The 17,591-nt window shown below is 42.9% G+C and overlaps 9 non-coding genes across 9 annotated transcripts; all 9 read left to right on the top strand.

Annotated features, from left to right (window-relative positions):
• The first annotated feature begins 7,779 nt into the window (after nt 1-7,779).
• LOC140105305 (small nucleolar RNA SNORD74) lies at nt 7,780-7,860 on the top strand. Its single transcript, XR_011850543.1, has one exon. It is a non-coding gene; the product is annotated as a small nucleolar RNA SNORD74 (small nucleolar RNA).
• Nucleotides 7,861-9,243: 1,383 nt separating this feature from the next.
• On the top strand, nt 9,244-9,325 carry LOC140105294 (small nucleolar RNA SNORD79). Its single transcript, XR_011850533.1, has one exon. It is a non-coding gene; the product is annotated as a small nucleolar RNA SNORD79 (small nucleolar RNA).
• Nucleotides 9,326-9,740: 415 nt separating this feature from the next.
• On the top strand, nt 9,741-9,823 carry LOC140105309 (small nucleolar RNA snR60/Z15/Z230/Z193/J17). The gene has a single exon (XR_011850546.1). It is a non-coding gene; the product is annotated as a small nucleolar RNA snR60/Z15/Z230/Z193/J17 (small nucleolar RNA).
• A 227-nt stretch (nt 9,824-10,050) lies between these two features.
• Nucleotides 10,051-10,134, top strand: LOC140105306 (small nucleolar RNA snR60/Z15/Z230/Z193/J17). The gene has a single exon (XR_011850544.1). It is a non-coding gene; the product is annotated as a small nucleolar RNA snR60/Z15/Z230/Z193/J17 (small nucleolar RNA).
• Nucleotides 10,135-10,895: 761 nt separating this feature from the next.
• On the top strand, nt 10,896-10,955 carry LOC140105325 (small nucleolar RNA SNORD78). Its single transcript, XR_011850561.1, has one exon. It is a non-coding gene; the product is annotated as a small nucleolar RNA SNORD78 (small nucleolar RNA).
• A 145-nt stretch (nt 10,956-11,100) lies between these two features.
• On the top strand, nt 11,101-11,175 carry LOC140105304 (small nucleolar RNA SNORD47). Its single transcript, XR_011850542.1, has one exon. It is a non-coding gene; the product is annotated as a small nucleolar RNA SNORD47 (small nucleolar RNA).
• Nucleotides 11,176-12,082: 907 nt separating this feature from the next.
• Nucleotides 12,083-12,155, top strand: LOC140105295 (small nucleolar RNA SNORD79). The gene has a single exon (XR_011850534.1). It is a non-coding gene; the product is annotated as a small nucleolar RNA SNORD79 (small nucleolar RNA).
• An 843-nt stretch (nt 12,156-12,998) lies between these two features.
• Nucleotides 12,999-13,079, top strand: LOC140105311 (small nucleolar RNA snR60/Z15/Z230/Z193/J17). The gene has a single exon (XR_011850548.1). It is a non-coding gene; the product is annotated as a small nucleolar RNA snR60/Z15/Z230/Z193/J17 (small nucleolar RNA).
• Nucleotides 13,080-13,405: 326 nt separating this feature from the next.
• On the top strand, nt 13,406-13,481 carry LOC140105302 (small nucleolar RNA SNORD47). The gene has a single exon (XR_011850540.1). It is a non-coding gene; the product is annotated as a small nucleolar RNA SNORD47 (small nucleolar RNA).
• Nucleotides 13,482-17,591: the final 4,110 nt, after the last annotated feature.

Genomic DNA, 17,591 nt, shown 5'->3' with positions numbered 1-17,591 from the left:
TGTTCATAAATGAAACAATACATCAGGGGCTGGTTACCAATTGCATGCGATAATGCGATAATTGTATTGTGTGATAAGGCTAAGCTATACCCTCCATTGTGTTATGAATGCAATGCTTCCGGCACATGTGACCACTGTCGCTCTTTTGCGTTGGTGTTTACAGTTATGCTTTCACCGCATACGTGATAAAGTTACAATGATTTTACCAAATTATTATAAGCAATTCCTTTAAAATCACTGAACGAGACCTACTGTGCGGCTTGTCCTTTTCTGTTAAAGCGTTTGACAAAAATCTTTCTCTATAGAGGTGAAGTGGTTGAAGACAGATATCTGTCAGTCTATGCCCTTAACCTGAGGCTAGCTTGTTTGCCCTCAGATCCCATGATGCCTTGTGTTCTCTAAGTAATTTAGTATTTCCCACAAAAGAAAATTCTCAAATGTTTATCCCCTATTGATGTTTACACAAAGATGATTTTAACCCCTTACTGTACAATTTCACTAAATGATGATCAAGGTAAATTCCCAGGGTGTGGGCGGGGACTTTCTAAACAGACACATTATGATCCATCTAGTTCTATGAGCTGACAATGTGTTTAACCCCTTCACGCTCCGTGGCGGATATATCCGCCACGGAGCGCAGTGACTTAGCGCTCAGTGGCGGATATATCCGCCACGGCGCTTATGCCGGCTCGGCTCTGAATCAGAGCCGAACCGGCATCGGGAAACACGGGGTGCCGGCTGTAACTAATAGCCGGCACCCCAGTGTAACACCCGCGATCGGAGTTGTCTCCGATTGCGGGTGCTTAACCCGTTAAATGCCGCGGTCAGCGCGACCGCGGCATCTAACATGCATCTGGGGGGTCTTTCCCCCACGATCGGCCCCCCCGAACCATTTTCGGGGGGCGCCGATCGTTGCTATAGCAACTCTGGGGTCCGATCTGGACCCCAGAGTTACTTGCAAGAATTGCCGGTAAGATGGCGTCTGTGACGTCATCTTACTGGCACAGTGCCAGCCTATGCAAGTGTATAGGCTGACACTGATAATACTCTGCAATACATCAGTATTGCAGAATATTATCATGAAGAAGCAATCAGATGATTGCTTCTTCATGTCCCATGGTATAAAAGTGAAAAAGTTAAAAAAAAAAGTTTTTCAATAAAAAAATAAAGTCATAAATCACTAAAAATGCCCCAAACCCCCAAAACATATAAAGAGACATATAACTAAAAAAAAGTCTAAATCATAACACAAACCCCACATATATAGTATCACCGCGTCCGTAACAACCCGTAGAATAAAAGTAAATTATTATTGAACCCCCACGATAAACGCCGTAAAAAAAAACTGTTATAAACCCTCCAAAAATTATGATTTTTACCTTTTCAATCCCACAAAAAATGCTATAAAATGCGATCAAAAAACCATATGTACTCAGACATGATGCTGGTGCAAAGTACAACATGTCCCGCAAAAAACAAGCCATCAACCAGCTCCGTAGCCAAAAAAGTAACAATGTTATGCCACTTGGAAGACGGCAATACATAAATGATAGATTTTTCCCCACATTAGGGTTTTGTTTGACAAATTTAGTAAAACGTAAGAAAATATATTCATGTCTGGTATCCCCGTAATCGTATCGACCCATAGAATAAAGATAACAGGATTATTAGTCTATACGGTGAACACCAAAAAAAAAAAAGTAAAAAATCCAGTACAGAATTGATGCTTTTCTACTCCTGCCCTCAAAAAAAGTTCCTAAATTTTCAACAATAGGTGATACTAACCCCAAAATGGTAACAATGGAAAAAGCATCTCGTCCCGCAAAAAAAATGCCGTCACATGGCCCCAATAACGAAAAAGCAAAAATTTTATAGCCTTCAAAAGGGGCCAATGAGGAAACTAAAATCCTGGCAGCTGCAGCGCCCTCCTTCCCTTCTGCGCCTCGCTGTGTCCCCATAAAACAAGTCACAGCCACATGTGGGGGGTCTTTGTACTCAGGAGAAATTGCAGAACAAATTGTATGGTGGGTTTTCTCTTTTTATATTTTGGAAATGTGTAAATTTTAGGGCTAAATGAACGTATAACTGACAAAATTTGCCCATTCTAAATTTCACCTCCATTTTGATTCAATTACTATGAAGATCTCAAGGGGTTAACAATCTTCGTAAAAGCTGTTTCTGATAGCTTGAGGGGTGCAGATTTGAAAATGGGTAGATTATATAGGGGGTTTTGATGCTAAATATGTAAAATTTCATTCAAAACTGTATTTATCCCCAAAATAGTCAATTCTGAAAATCCGGAAAAGCGATATTCTATTTGTAAGCCGCGTGACATCAAAATAAATTATCCAGACATTTCAGAAATTATGAAAATGTAAAGTAGACAAATGGGAAATGTTATTCAGCAACTTATTTAGGTGGTAAATCTATCTGCCTGAAAACGCAATGATTTAGAATTACGAAAATGGCAAATTTTTCAAAAAATGTATCATATTTTCTTTTTTTTTGTAAATAAACGCAAAACTTATCTGCCAAAAGTTACCACTAAAATGAAGTACAACATGTGGGGAAAAAACAATCTCAGAATCGCTTTGATAAGTAACAGTGTTCAAAAGTTATAACCATATAAAGCGAAGCAAGTCAGAATCCAAAAAATCGGTCTGAGCCTTAAGCTACAAAATGGCTGCGTCCTTAAAGGGAACCTACCACCACGAATCTACCTATAAAGGTAGATCGGGTGGTAGGTGGATGTATGGGACGTGAGGATAGCCCTTTTTAGAGCTAATCCTCACGTCCCCGCTAGCATACCATAAACTTTATTGCCCTAATATGTTAATTTAATTAAGCGGCTACCGGGGCGTGGAGTAGCCGGACATGAGGCTACACGGCGCGGCTACTCCACGCCCCAGTAGCTGCTTTCCCCCGCCTACCCTGTGATCTTCGGCGCGCAGCTCCTGGCAGCTGCGCGCCCTCGTCCGAGAAGCCGGAGTTCTGCGCATGCGCAGTAACTCCGGCCAAGATGCGCGATCTCGGGAACGAGGCCGGAGTTACTGCGCATGCGCAGAACTCCGGCTTCTCGGACGAGGGCGCGCAGCTGCCAGGAGCTGCGCGCCGAAGATCACAGGGTAGGCGGGGGAAAGCAGCTACTGGGGCGTGGAGTAGCCGCGCCGTGTAGCCTCGTGTCCGGCTACTCCACGCCCCGGTAGCCGCTTAATTAAATTAACATATTAGGGCAATAAAGTTTATGGTATGCTAGCGGGGACGTGAGGATTAGCTCTAAGGGCGCTGTCCCACGTTGCGTTCGCAAACGCAGACGCATTCAAAACCGCGCCCACCGGGGCGGTCCGCGGTCCGATCGCATCGGCGTTTCTATGGAAACGCCTGCGATCGGGTACGAGCCGCCGGTGTTTTGCGTTCCCGATCGCAGGCGTTTCCATAGAAACGCCGATGCGATCGGACCGCGGACCGCCCCGGTGGGCGCGGTTTTGAATGCGCCTGCGTTTGCGAACGCAACGTGGGACAGCGCCCTAAAAAGGGCTATCCTCACGTCCCATACATCCACCTACCACCCGATCTACCTTTATAGGTAGATTCGTGGTGGTAGGTGCCCTTTAAGGGGTTAAGTTATCAGGGTACAGGTTTATATACTTTCATTTACTTTTTGAACATCCATGATGGTGTCCCCGACCCCAAGGCAGAAATTACAGGGTTCAAAGCGAGCAAGTGGTTCATTGGATAAAGCCTTTAATTTGAGTAGCAATCTTTGGGCCCCATTAAGGGGTTTAGCTGCAACCTCCACAGAACACTTACTATCGACAACTTCTGTACCCTGACATTTAGGGCGCGTTCACACGTTGCGTTTTGACCTGCGTTTTCATTGCGTTTGAAGCGCATATACAACAGCTGAGGAGAGGTGATTTGCCTAATTACATCACTGTTAACGAATTCCGTTTACAAAACGCATAGTAAACGCGATGTTAATGCATGTGTTAACAAAGTGTTAACAAACGTAAACGGTAATGTAATTAGGCAAATTACCTCACAGCTGTTGTATATGTGTTTCAAACGCAATGAAAACGCAACCAAAACGTGTGAACGGGCCCTGAATTTCTATGATCTACGGATGGCTGCTAGGAGACAGGACAAAGAAATCTGATGTACCTTACCGCAGGGTTTGGGAAAAGGAGCTAAATCGCACATGTCTCCCTGAGGAGTGGGATAAAGCATTTATCCTGACACATAAGCTCTGTCTGCCAGATACAGGAAACAAACTTTTTAAGATAGTCACTAGGTGGTACCGCACCCCTGCGAAGTTACATGGGGATGTTCCCCAATACTTCAGACATCTGCTGGAGATGTAAAGCAGGGAGGGGGGATCCATGGTGGTCTTGTCTGGGACTTATGGGAAGCGGTGTTTGCCTTGTATTACTGCATTACGGCTATGAAACAAATTATTCCTAGGTTACAGAAATCTACAATGAGCCCTACCAGAGCTAAGTGGGTTGAGGTACTGAATAACATAATGAGGATGGAGGAGATGAGATCCATGGAGCATCTGGCAGACCTCCAGATTTCGAGATATACTATGATTTGGTCCCCGTGGATTGACTTCTGTAGCTCATCTGCGTTTGGTCTGTTGGTCGCCGGGTAGATGGCCCTGAGACGGGTCTGGATAACTATCGCTGCTAAAGGGAATTCTGTGGCTTGACAACTTGGTCCCTTAACACCTTACAATTACAATGGTTTATGAAAATATCGAAGATATGCTCCGGCACCAGCTCACCCTGAGGTGGTGCACGGTATTTGAAGCTTACAAGTACTATTTGGAAGTGGTAGGTTTCCTTTAAAGGGAACCTACCACCACGAATCTACCTATAAAGGTAGATCGGGTGGTAGGTGGATGAATAGGATGTGAGGATAGACCTTTTAAGGGCTAAACCTCACGTCCCCACACTTTTTTGATAAGTTTTATTAGGCAGATATGTAAATTTTCTTATGCGGCTACCGGGGCGTGGAGTAGCTGGATATGAGGCTACACGTCGCGGCTACTCCATGCTCCAGTAGCCTCTTTTCTCCTACCAAAAATCTTTGGCGCGCAGCTACTCGTATGCACAGAACAGCAGGCCCGCACATACAGGGGGAGGAGGAGACACACTTCAATTTCACACATCAATGGCCATAGAAAAGATAGAGCTTAGTCCTGAGTCCTTTTCACACGTGTTATCTTCGCGTGAAAAACTAAGACACTGAACAAACTCTGAGGCCGGCGCCACACAGGGCGCTTTGTCTGCGTTTGCAAACGCAGACAAAGTCGCGCCCACCGGGGCGGTCCTCGGCCCGATCGCATCGGCGTTTCTATGGAAACGCCTGCGATCGGGAACGAGCCGCCGGTGTTTTGCGTTAATTTAACGCGAAACACCGGCGGCTCGTTCCCGATCGCAGGCGTTTCCATAGAAACGCCGATGCGATCGGGCCGAGGACCGCCCCGGTGGGCGCGACTTTGTCTGCGTTTGCGTTTGCAAGCGCAGACAAAGCGCCCTGTGTGGCGCCGGCCTGAGGGCGTTTTCATTGCGTTTGAAACGCATATACAACAGCTGAGGATAGGTGATTTGCCTAATTACATCACTGTTAACATTTCCGTTTACAAAACGCATCGTAAACACGATGTTAACGTATGCATTAACAACACGTTAACGCATGCATTAACATTGTGTTAACAAACGTAAATGGTAATGTAATTAGGCAAATTAACTCTCATCAGCTTTTGTGATGTGTTTCAAACGCAATGAAAACGCAATCAAAACCCAAAGTGTGAACGTGCTGTAAGGGCGCGTTCAAACAATGCGCTGTTTTAAAACGCATTACAACAGCTGCGATGAGGTGATTTGCCTAATTACATTACTGTTAATGTTTCTGTTTACAAAAAGCATAGTAAACACAATGTTAACATATGTGTTAACAATGTGTTAACATATGTATTTTGTTAACAGATATGTTAACATTGCGTTATCAAATGTATACAGTAATGGAAGTAGGTAAATCACCTCTCCTCAGCTGTTGTAATGCTTTTCAAACGCAATGAAAACGCAGGACAAAATGCAACGTGTGAACGCGCACTGAGTGAAAACTAATTGAACTCTGATGCAAATTGTCAACTTTTCACTGACCAAACCCTGATCGCAGCCTGATCAGACTCTGACGTGATCTGCAACGCAAGTGTGGAAGGGGCCTAACGCATAAATTTTGTTGACAGCAATCAGGTAACTCTTCTCAGCTGTTGTAATGCGTTTCAAAACGTGCAATGTGTGAACGCACCCTTTCTCTGGAAACGCATATGCGATCGCCCAGAGCCCCACCCCCTGTGTGCTAGCGTCGCGCTATGAACGCGCCCTCGGGGTGTGGTCAAAGGTACCGCTAGCGCTGCGTTTACAAGTGTAGGGCTATTGTACTTGGGGCGGGCCCCACCACCCACAGCTCCGTGCACTGAAGTATAAAAAAGTTAATAGTGCCAGAACATGGCAAAATGAAGAATTTTTATTTTTTTGTAAAGAAGGTTTTAATTTTTTATGAAAACATTATAAAACCTATACAAATTTGGTATCCTTGTGATCGTACCGAACCACAGAATAAAATAGACATGTGATTTGGGGCCCTCAGTGAAAGCTGTAAAATCCAAGCCCACAAGAAAACGGCGCAAATGTGGTTTTTCATCATTTTCACTGCTATCTGAATTTTTTGCCCTCTTCCCAGTACACGGCATGGAATAATAAATACTGTCATTATGAAGTGCAATTTGTTACGCAGAAAACAAGCCCAAACAGAGCTCTGTACATGGAAAAATTAAAAGGTTACAGATTTTTGAAGGTGGGGAGTGAAAAATGAAAATGCAAAAAGGAAGGGGGGGGGGGGTTCTGGTTAGGCCGCGGTCACACGATCCGCTAGGCGTCCGTTCATAACGCGACGCTAGCGCACAGGGGGCGGTCCTCGGCCCGAACACACATGCGTTAACATCCCTGTTAAAGCATGTGCGGTCGGGCCGAGGACCGCCCCCTGTGCGCTAGCGTCGCGTTATGAACGGACGCCTAGCGGATCGTGTGACCGCGGCCTTACGGCTTGCTTGCGTTTCTATAAAAATGCATATGCGATTGAGCCGAAGTTAACCCCCAGTACACTAGCCCTACATGTGTAAACAAGCAATGATTGCCAGTTTGGAGCAGGGAAATATATATGTCTGGTTCGACATAATAGTCATAACTTTTGAGTCTTATTTGATGAATTCGGGACAGTTTTAAAAATGTTTTTCGCCTTTTCTAACCAAAAACATGGCGCCTTTACAGCGTGCGGGCGACAATTCCGGAAAAAGGAAACGCCCATCGGTAGATTTCGGAGAGGCCACGTACTCCTCCCCCAGGTTCTGCTACGCAAAGACGTCATATCCGGGTGTTCGGCGCCGTATATAAGCCGCTGCCGCACGCTGTATGTTCCTCTTCGTCCTTCTCTCTGCTCTCGGAGGTGAGTGGTCGCTGGGAGTGGGAGCTGCGGGACGCTAAAGCGTTCAATATTCTTACAACTTTACTCATTTTGTCCTTTTCTACACGTGCAATCCTTGTGGTGCTGCATCTCACTTGTACTTGCAGTGGATGCTGCTGGATTGCGCCTGTGCCCGCTGTATACTGCGGCCATGCTTTGCTCTCTGCAATGGCTAATGTCTAGAATATTTGGTTTCTTATTATTGGGAATAAACTTTACAGCTAACTCTGATTTTTGCCTTTCCTATGACTTGCCTGACTATGATGATAGTAGTGTTGGTAGGGACATCAGATACAGAATGATGAAATCCCAACACTCTGATCAGGCTCTTGTGACAGCTATAATTTGTGTATAGCTTACAGTGCTTCCACTAATGCATGTTTTTTTTTTTTGCATTTGCAAAATACACCCCTGAATTTATTTTTTGGGGTGTCATGGCAGGGCCTCATTTTCTGTCACTGTCAAGTATTGAGGTTTACAATTTTCTTTTGTTTTTAGGAGCCCATCTATAGAAATGGATTCAAGACTTCTCAATGTAAGTTGAATTTTGTCATTACATCTGTTATAGTAATGGTTCCTTTTTTAAAGGGGTTGTCTAGGGCGTTCAGAAACATGGCTGTATCTTTCCAAAACTTCATTTTAGTAACTAAGGACATGTGTAGAAAAGTTTGCTACATGTTTTGGGCATGTAGCCTTGAAATGGCTTAAAACAGCATGGTGTCTTAGTGGTTAGCATTACAGCACTGGGGACCTGGGTTCAAGTCCCAGGCTCAACATCTGCAGAGTTTGTATGTTCTCTCCATGTTTGCGTGGGTTTCCTCGGGTGTCCTCTGGTTTCCTCCCACACTCAGAGGTTGATTAGATTGTGAGCCCCATTGGAGACGAGGACTGATTGGCAAGTTCTGCGCTGCGTAATCTGTTTGCGCTACATAAAGAATTATTAAAACATTTTAATAAATGTTGCACTTTACTCCAGTTTGCAAGATCACATGTCAAATCTGATTGGTGTGGGATCTTCAAAACTGGCTTGTCCTTATAGTGGTGGGGAACCTATGAGATGCCCTCTGTGGGCATCACCAGAAGATAACAGTTATCTTCATACAGCCCAGGACTTGCTATGCTTAGTGCCATTTTTAAAGTGACAGTGCTTGCCTGAAACTACAGAAGGATGAAAAGGGTGTTGACAGATCTGGATTATCATTGTAGTTCCTGTCCAGGAGGCCATTAATTTGTCCTCGTTTCTAATAATTTTCACTGGGATGCAGTTGTTATCAAGTAATGACAGAGCAGGGAGCAGTAAATTGCTGCTTCAATTGCCTTGTTTGCACTTTAAAATGCATGGCTTTGGCTTTTAGTTTAGGCACTTGGTCTCTAAAAGGGTCACAATTGCTTTCCTGGAGGGTCTGACTGCTTGAGATGAGTCATGAATCTAAGGAATACTGTGGGACTTGTGCATCCTGTGGTATCAGCAGTGTCGCACTCCATTCAGATCTAATGCCGCTGATGACTCCTATTTGCTACTCTTGACTGTCTGGATGACGAGATGGCTACCACCAATACTTCATTCTGAGGCATTAGTCAACAATCTGCTTGACTGTTAACAGATACTTCAATATTGTAACATTGTGTGTTCTTTCCTTCTAGATTATACACTCCTGCATGTGTCAGCGATACAGGTAAGCTTGCTGATCATGATGTATGAACTTCTCATTTTACTGTATATGATGATCTATTAACAAATCAATGGGAATCTCTCTGAAAAAGAATGAGGGATAGCCTTCATACTGATACAGAGGAGTAAAATGATTTGGGGTACTGGAGTGTGGACTGTGTAGTTATGTCCTTATCTTGTTTCCTAGGGGAAGGATGGCAGCTGTAACCAAAGATGGTGGATCGTGTACCTGAAGGTTGGTGTCTACATGCTTTTGGTGCTTGTGATAGACTTTCCCCATAATCTTGCTGCATAGGCGGTGGAACTAACTGTTGCATTGGTTGATGGCTGTACATATTTTCGTTTGTTAAAAAGCTGCTATTAATTCAACTAGACAGGACAGAATTAATTTGACAGACAAAACAGAACACTAATGTCAAATGTGCAGCCACTGTAGCAAGGGAACAAGTAAAGTTTCCTGTTAACTTAAGATATCACTCTAGGCTACTTGCCATCAAGATGTGTAACAATAATTAAACATTCCTTAGCTATAAATCTTAAGACACAATGATGACTTCATAGTTCAGCAGATGAACAGTGTTGAACAATAATTATGTCTTTCGCTTCTATCTGATGTGTCGTCACTAAATATACCATAACATTATGAGCTGGTGAATCTATTGTAATGGGTTTTTTTTTCTTTCCCCTAAGGTGATTCTGGGGAAATAAGAATTCCATCACTTGTTACTCCATTCGGTAAGTATTCTGTCTATTCAGTCATTAATATGATGGGACTTGAGAACATGCTGCTTCAGTAGGTAGTAGCAGGCACTTATGTGGAGGCTAAAGGTTTCTGTAGATGTTCAGCACAGGATCATATGATGATTTCATAGTTCATCTGACTGGTGGTGATGAACAATTGATTTGTCTTTCGCTCCTATCTGATGTTTCCTGTGACTAACAATGGGGGATAAATGAGTCAAGAGCAAAATCCCTTGAAGGAGTTTTCCCACAAACACGGCGCTAACCACAGGACAGGTCCAACTTGCTGATTAGTGGAGGTCCCACATACATCACCAGAGTAATGGAGTAGAAGGCCACATAACTGTTCTGCTCCATTAATCTCGATGAAGCCGCTGGAACTGGCTGGGTGTGATGATGGGGTGTAACTTGTGTTTGTGGGAAAACCCCTTTAAAACCTGTTTATTGGTTATTACAAAGTATAGAAGCTGGTTTAGAAACTTTGCTTCAAGGTCTCTAGCTGCATCTTAAAGAGAACAGTAACCAGAATTGTTCTCATGTGTTTATCCAAATTCTAAATAACTAAACCTTCAATCTTCCTGATTTCAGGACCTGCATGTGGAACATCTTGCCTGAGGGACCTGGTGAGTAAACTTCTCATAAAACTAAATGGGAGTTCTATGAGCTAGACTTGACCTCAATACACAAGATATTAAACTACTCCCTTTTCGATAAAGTTCATGTGCAGTAATTGCTAATATCCTGTAGATTAAGATCAAGTCTTGTTCATGGGTTTAAAACCCTAAACTTTGGTATCTGCCTGCAATGGCGCAGCTATGTAGTTGTGTAAACTTCCAGCCGACTGGGAAGTCCCAGCCTTTCCTACAAATAGGGCTGTGATGTAGCCTTGGGTTTAATGCATCTGCATGTACAATGTCTCATCCACTAATCTAGAACTCAATATTGGGGTTATTTGTGATGCTCCAAATGTCTGACCTGAAATTATGTGTGGACTAAGTTTAATACTGACCTGACCCCTGAACCGTTCATGTATAGGTGTAGTATAACTGGCACCACTGACCAATTTCTCTTGTTTTAGGTTAATAAATGAACGTACCACATGGCTAAAGCTGGTAAGTCTGGGTATGGTGAAATTAATGGCACTTGTTGTTGTGTGGTTGCAGTGATGAAATTGATTCTGCCAAATGATCAGGATGATTACAACTAGAACCGTTCCTATATTTTCTGAGCACCTTCCACAATGACAAATATAGTCTACAGTTATTTGTTGAATTGTAATCCTTGCCCTTTTAATCTTCACAGCTCAGAATCTCATGGACTCTGGACTAGGTAAGACTGCACTCGGGCTACACACTTTAGAAACCTGCATGCTTACTGGATGTAGTCTTGAAAACCACTTTGCTATTGAGCCAAGTTGGCCTTGCACTAAGGATCTGGTCGCCTGGATTTTACATGCTAAAACAAAATTGCTGTTAGCTGATGGCAACTTTTATAAGTGTAATTAAGCGTTTTTAAAACTGCTGCTTTGGGCTCTGGTCTAAGCTTTGACTTGTCACGCAGCCAGTCTTCATGGCTCAATTCCTGAATAAAGGGTTTTCCCACCAAAGTTGGGCCCTAACTTGCTGATTGTTATCAATGATGCAACCTCCCTAAGATCACAAGAACGAGGGGTCGGAGGTAACTCCTTCAGACCCAGAGTGGCAGATGGCTTCCCCCCCCCCCCCCCCCGCCACCTCTCCTCCAGAAATCTCATGGAGCTGACTTGGATTGTGAAGGACCCTGTCGGGCCACTGTACTCGTGATTTGTGGGTTAGGCCCAACTACTTTGGGGGGGAAAACCCTTAAAATGGGTTGTACCGCTGAACAGTTCTCAGCAGTCTTGGACAGTGTGTAGTGTGACCTCCAGAAGTGCTGATGAAGCGCATGTCTCCAAGACAATTATCCCTGTAGTTGCATGCGTCAATGCCTTGGAGTGTGCAACTGCTACAAAACTTCATGTGACTCCTTTCTATTGACCACCTTGGATGCTATACCCATGTGTTTAATTGCATGAGGTCTCTAAAATGTGTTTTTGTTTTATTTTACAGAATGAAGATCACTTGTGTGAGTACATAGAATTATCTGCAGATCTTTACCTGACCCTGTGATGATTTAATAATCAATGGGAATCTCTCTGAATAAGAATGAAAGATGACCTTTATTACTGACGGTGCATCTTCTATCATTACTAAGCTTGTGTCTTTTACAATGTACTAATCTCCTTTAAATCTTGTAGGGGCAGTCATTGCTGGAGATGCAATCCATAAGGTGAGATTCCAATTTGAATTTTTGCATATACCCCAGGTATAATGGAGGGGGTGGTCTCCAGATTGCAGTAACTACTGATGTGACTTTTCCTAGAGTTCTGTAACTCAAGGACTCTGCATGGACAGTCAAATCTTATACTGTTACATGATGATGCTTCAACCACCTTGACTTTCCCATGGAGGTTTTGGTATTAGCTCTATCTGACTTTCAGCTATGCTTGACATGTACTTGCAGTTTCTATTCAGATTCCAGTTAATTGTTCTATTATGTAATCCTTTTACTTCTGTCTACAGATCTCATCTTTCTATTGATTGATTGGTTTACTCCACAATCCTGGACACTTGATATCCAGGTGAGTACATCTTGCCATCGGCTTAAGGGTCCATTCACACGCGGGATGCCCGCAGCGGGGGTGTGCTGAGGTGCTGACCCCTCCTCCCTCCAAAGAGAATAGCGGCGCACGGCCACACAAGCCAAAAGATACAGCATGCTCTTTGCAGTGTGCAGGCTGGATCAGTGCCACACGTGTGGCACCGTATCTGCACTGCTATTGCAGTCTATGTACGCATGTACGTCCCCGCAGATGGCCATGTGAATGTGCCCTAAGGTAGTATGTGTGACATAGAACTTAATTGATCCTTTCCTCTTGAATCTGTCACCTACCCACTTGGTGGTTTGGTAGTACTTGGGTTTTTACTAAAATTTAATGGGCTTGCATTGAGAACATGCCTAAAGGGCTTGTACAGCACAGGATCACGTGATGATTTCATAGTTCATCTGACTGGTGATGAACAAATGATTTGTCTTTCGCTCCTATCTGATGCATCTTGTGACTTTTCTCAAAGTAGGCCAACTAGTTGACCACTAGGTCTGCTTGTATGGGCATATAGACAAGAGAAGGGCTTTCTAATGGGGAAACCACAAGCTTGTTACTGAACCTGTAGCATTGCTGTGACTTGATCTTAATTTTCATAAATTTTTGGTTTTCCTTCCATAGTAATCTGACTGGCTTGCTTGAGGGCACTGCATTCATGTCTTGGTAAGTACAACTTGACTTGGTTAGAGGCTAGTGGTATTGTAGCTCAGTTACTGGTCTGTAATGAAGATGCAGACTACTTGGCAGTATCACAACAGATGTTAAGTCAACACTCCTACAGCCAATGAGGAAAATATTCTGCCATATGAACTAAACTGATAACACCTTTATCCGTTCCATATTTTTTCTGAGGCTATAGTGAGATTGCTCAGGTTAAACCTTGTTAGCCTTGCTTAAAGGGGTTGACTTGCATATTGTGAACAGGTAAAATTTGGGTGGGCGCACATGTGCTACAGCTTCATTGCTGCATTACTTTGAAGCAAGTTATAATCGGTTGGTGAAGTAACTTTTCTGCAACCCTTTAAAGGAAACCTAACACTTGCAGTGGCAGGTTTCTGATGGAAAGACCGGGCACCAGCTCAGGGTGAGCTGGTGCCGGAGCTTATTTTTGTTAGTGTTTTAAACCGCGGTTTAAAACACTTTTTAAACTTTATAGCCGGCGCAGGGAGATACGCGCTTACCGTGCACGTGGCTACATAGGAAGTGAAGGAGCGCCAAGTGCGTACCTCCCTGCGCCGGGTATGAAGTTTAAAAAGTGTTTTAAACCGCGATACCGCGGTTTAAAACGCTAACAAAAACAAGCTCCGGCACCAGCTCAGCCTGAGCTGGTGCCTGGTCTTTCCATCAGAAACCTGCCACTACAAGTGGTAGGTTTCCTTTAAGTTGTGTTGTGCAACAACTTAATTCGGGGAGATGTATTAATGTGTCAGCTATTAGTTATAGTTTAAAGTATGAGGTGGGGGGTTGTGCTTGGACCACCTTAGGTTGGGCTAATATGCAGCACCACAATGAATTTGAGGCTCATGGGCCATTTCCTGCAAGACTGCAATACTCTTTAAGCAAGTTGGAAAACTGTTTAAAATGGTCTAGTGCATGCAAATGTGGCCCACAGCATATCCGATACAGCTCTTTTCTGGCATAAACAGTTTGCTATATCTCCCCACGAGGATTATGTATAGGATTATTTGGCTGACCAAATTTTTTTTCTTTTGTAGTGTAGCACACATATGAACAACAAGGGCAAGATCTATATACTCCTATGGTAAGTCATTAGTCTATTCTTGCCAAATTTTGTATTTAATGGGTTTGAATGATGATGATCACATTGAACTCTCTCACTGAGCTAGAGATGACATCTTAAAGGACTGACATCCCCATATAATTGGCTGGGCATTGCAAAATTTTCTGGATATTTACTAACTGGCATCTCTTGTTTTCAGAAACTGAAGATTTATGGCCATCTGGATTAAAGGAGAAAGTTGGAACAAAGTGTCAAAGTTGTAATAAATGGCTTATTTATAACCTAAAGCTGTCCTTGTGCTTCTTGATGTAACAACTGGCTCACATGTGTCTGGAACTTGGATCTTCCTTTGGGTCTTCAATTGAAGAAACCTGAAATTTCCCTTAACCATTTTGGTTAAATTTGGTTTGAACTGCATGTGTGCAATTGCACATGAAATTAGTTTTACTGAGTAACTTGTGTCAAATATTAACTGGACACAATCTCATTGTAATCACTGCACAATACAATATATACGAATTGTGTTCGTAAGGGCTTTTTCTATGAAATATGATGACCCTGATTATGTGTAAGCCCTCAGTAATTGGGATACTACAGGCAGTCCCCTAATTAAGAACAGTGAACTAAAGACTTGGACAAACCTTAGTTACAAACAGCCCTCTGGATGTTGGTAATTTGCAGCACTTTATCCTTAGGCTACAATCAGCTATAACAGTTATCACAGGTCTGCAATTAAGGTTTATTAATCCTGGTTCTTATGATAACCCAACACTTAAAATCCAATTCTCAGACAAAAAAATGGGGATACAATTCTAAAATATACAGTTTTGTTTCTCATACAAATTTATCTTTGCTTCTGTAGGCTTGTTCTTATCTAGTACATAAAATACAGGCAGTCCCTGGGTTATGTGAAAGTTGCTGTTCACATATGCTTGTCCTATAAAAAGCAAAGCAAGTGATGGACCCCCAAGCGTGACACTGTCACTAATGTATATGAGAATGCTGCAGCTTCCTCTTCTGAATTCATCAGACCCTTTTTGTAGTTTAACTGATTACTTTATCCTGGAACCTGTATTTGCTGCAGTTTTACTCTACCAAAAATTTCAAAGGTTTTCCTGTGTGGATACTCAGAGCTTTTTGACCACTTCACATAAATGAGGCCTATTAAGAGTTAAAATCTAGAATGTAATCATACTGAAATGGTGTAAACTGACACTCCTACTCCCAAATATGCAAGCATGCATTTTTTTTTTTATTTTTTTTTTTTCAATAAATGTTCTTTAAAGCCCATGTATTATCTCTGGGGCTTGTTTTATAGGGTTCATTCAGCAGGATATTCCATAAGTCATTAAGCAGCAATTGTATCCCATAGCTGCTGCACTCAAATGTGTCCTTCCTGATGAAAATCCTAAATGAGGATCTGGCTTCTTTGAAATCAGGAAAAATGTCCTGTTTAATTACACGGGGACCATGGTCCTGTAGGTGTTGGAAATGTGCTCTCTCCAGCCTGTTGGCTGAAGGCAAAAGCCTAGGAAAGATTTGGCTATAAATGCAGAGGGTGCATGGACTTCTGTAAGCTGATCTTGGGGAGAGGATGATGAAATGATGCTGTAAAATTCTGTAACTTTGAGTTCAGATTTGCTAATTAAAAAAATCTTAACTTTCAAACAAAATAAATTGCTTTGAAATTTTATTTCCAAAGATTTTGTCATTTTAAAAAAGGTGCACAACTGTACATCTACACATTTAGGCACCAATGTCCCCGTCACAACGGGGCTAATGCAAAATTTTATTTCCATATTCAGTCTATGGGCAAACTCACAATGGCTTTTTATTTTTTTTTTTTTTTGTTCACACCAGTTTTTCATTGAAGCCATTCTGAGGGCACAGATTTTATTTTTTTTTTCTCCTGGCTTCAGTGCTTTTTCATTGATTCCTTAAGAACCATTTCTTTTCAATTGGCTTTTCACAAATCAGTTTTTGAACTGATCAGTAGTAAATGATTTTTTTTTTCAAGGAGATCAGTGGGAAAACAAATGTCAAAAAGTATAAATAAATGAAATTGGCTCTTTTCCACTGGCTTCAATGAGTGTGGGTCTGCCCTATCTCAAAGGTTTGAGTGTAGAGATGAGCGAACATACTCGTCCGAGCTTGATGCTCGTTCGAGCATTAGCGTACTCGAAACTGCTCAGACTAATACTTCGCCCGCTCGAGAAAATGGCAGCTCCCGCCGTTTTGCTTTTTGGCGGCCAGAAACGGAGCCAATCACAAGCCAGGAGACTCTGCACTCCACCCAGCATGACGTGGTACCCTTACACATCGATAGCAGTGGTTGGCTGGCCAGATCAGGTGACCCTGGGATAGACTAGCCGCTGCCCGCGCTGCTCGGATCATTCTGTGTCTGGATGCCACTAGGGAGATAATTTATTAGGGGTTGGATTTCAATAAGGCACAGTCTGCCATTTCCTTTTTATTTTACGTTTATTTTTTCATAACTCAGCGTCATCTCATCAGTGTGCTTTCATACTTGGCTAGAAAATAGCCAAAGGAGAATCCAAACGGCTTACTTACGCCTACAATAGCGTTATATATATTTTATTTCTGGTTGATCTGCTGGTGGCTGTCCTTGCTGCATTGCATATACTAGCCAATTGTGAGGAAGACTTGCGACCGCTGTGTTTAGCGCTTAGTGACGCATATATCCATCGCAAAGACCGAAGTGGGATAATTTATTAGGGGTTGGATTTCAATTAGGCACAGTCTGGCAGTTTCTTTTTATTTTACGTTTATTTTTTCATAACTCAGCGTCATCTCATCTGGCATAGTAGTGTGCTTTCATACTTGGCTAGAAAATAGCCATAGCAATAGGATAGCATCGTTTGGTTTTAAAAACTAAAAACCACAAAAAAAAGTAAAAAAAAAAAAAGTTATAACTCTCATTTTCAAAATGTTTAACCCGAGGGCTAGGGGTAGAGGACGAGGGCGGGGACGTGGGCGTCCAACTACTGCAGGGGTCAGAGGCCATGGTCCTAGGCGGGGTGAGACACCACCTGCTTATGAGGGAGCAGGGGAACGCCGCAGAGCTACACTCCCTAGGTTCATGTCTGAAGTTACTGGGACTCGTGGTAGAGCACTGTTGAGGCCAGAACAGTGCGAACAGGTGATGTCGTGGATTGCCGACAATGCTTCGAGCAATTTGTCCACCAGTCAGTCTTCCACGCAGT

This window comes from Engystomops pustulosus, chromosome 10 (genome assembly GCF_040894005.1).
Source record: "Engystomops pustulosus chromosome 10, aEngPut4.maternal, whole genome shotgun sequence".
Classification (NCBI taxonomy): domain Eukaryota; kingdom Metazoa; phylum Chordata; class Amphibia; order Anura; family Leptodactylidae; genus Engystomops; species Engystomops pustulosus.
Note: the sequence above shows the minus strand (reverse complement) of the source record. Positions and strands in the feature narration are given on the sequence as shown.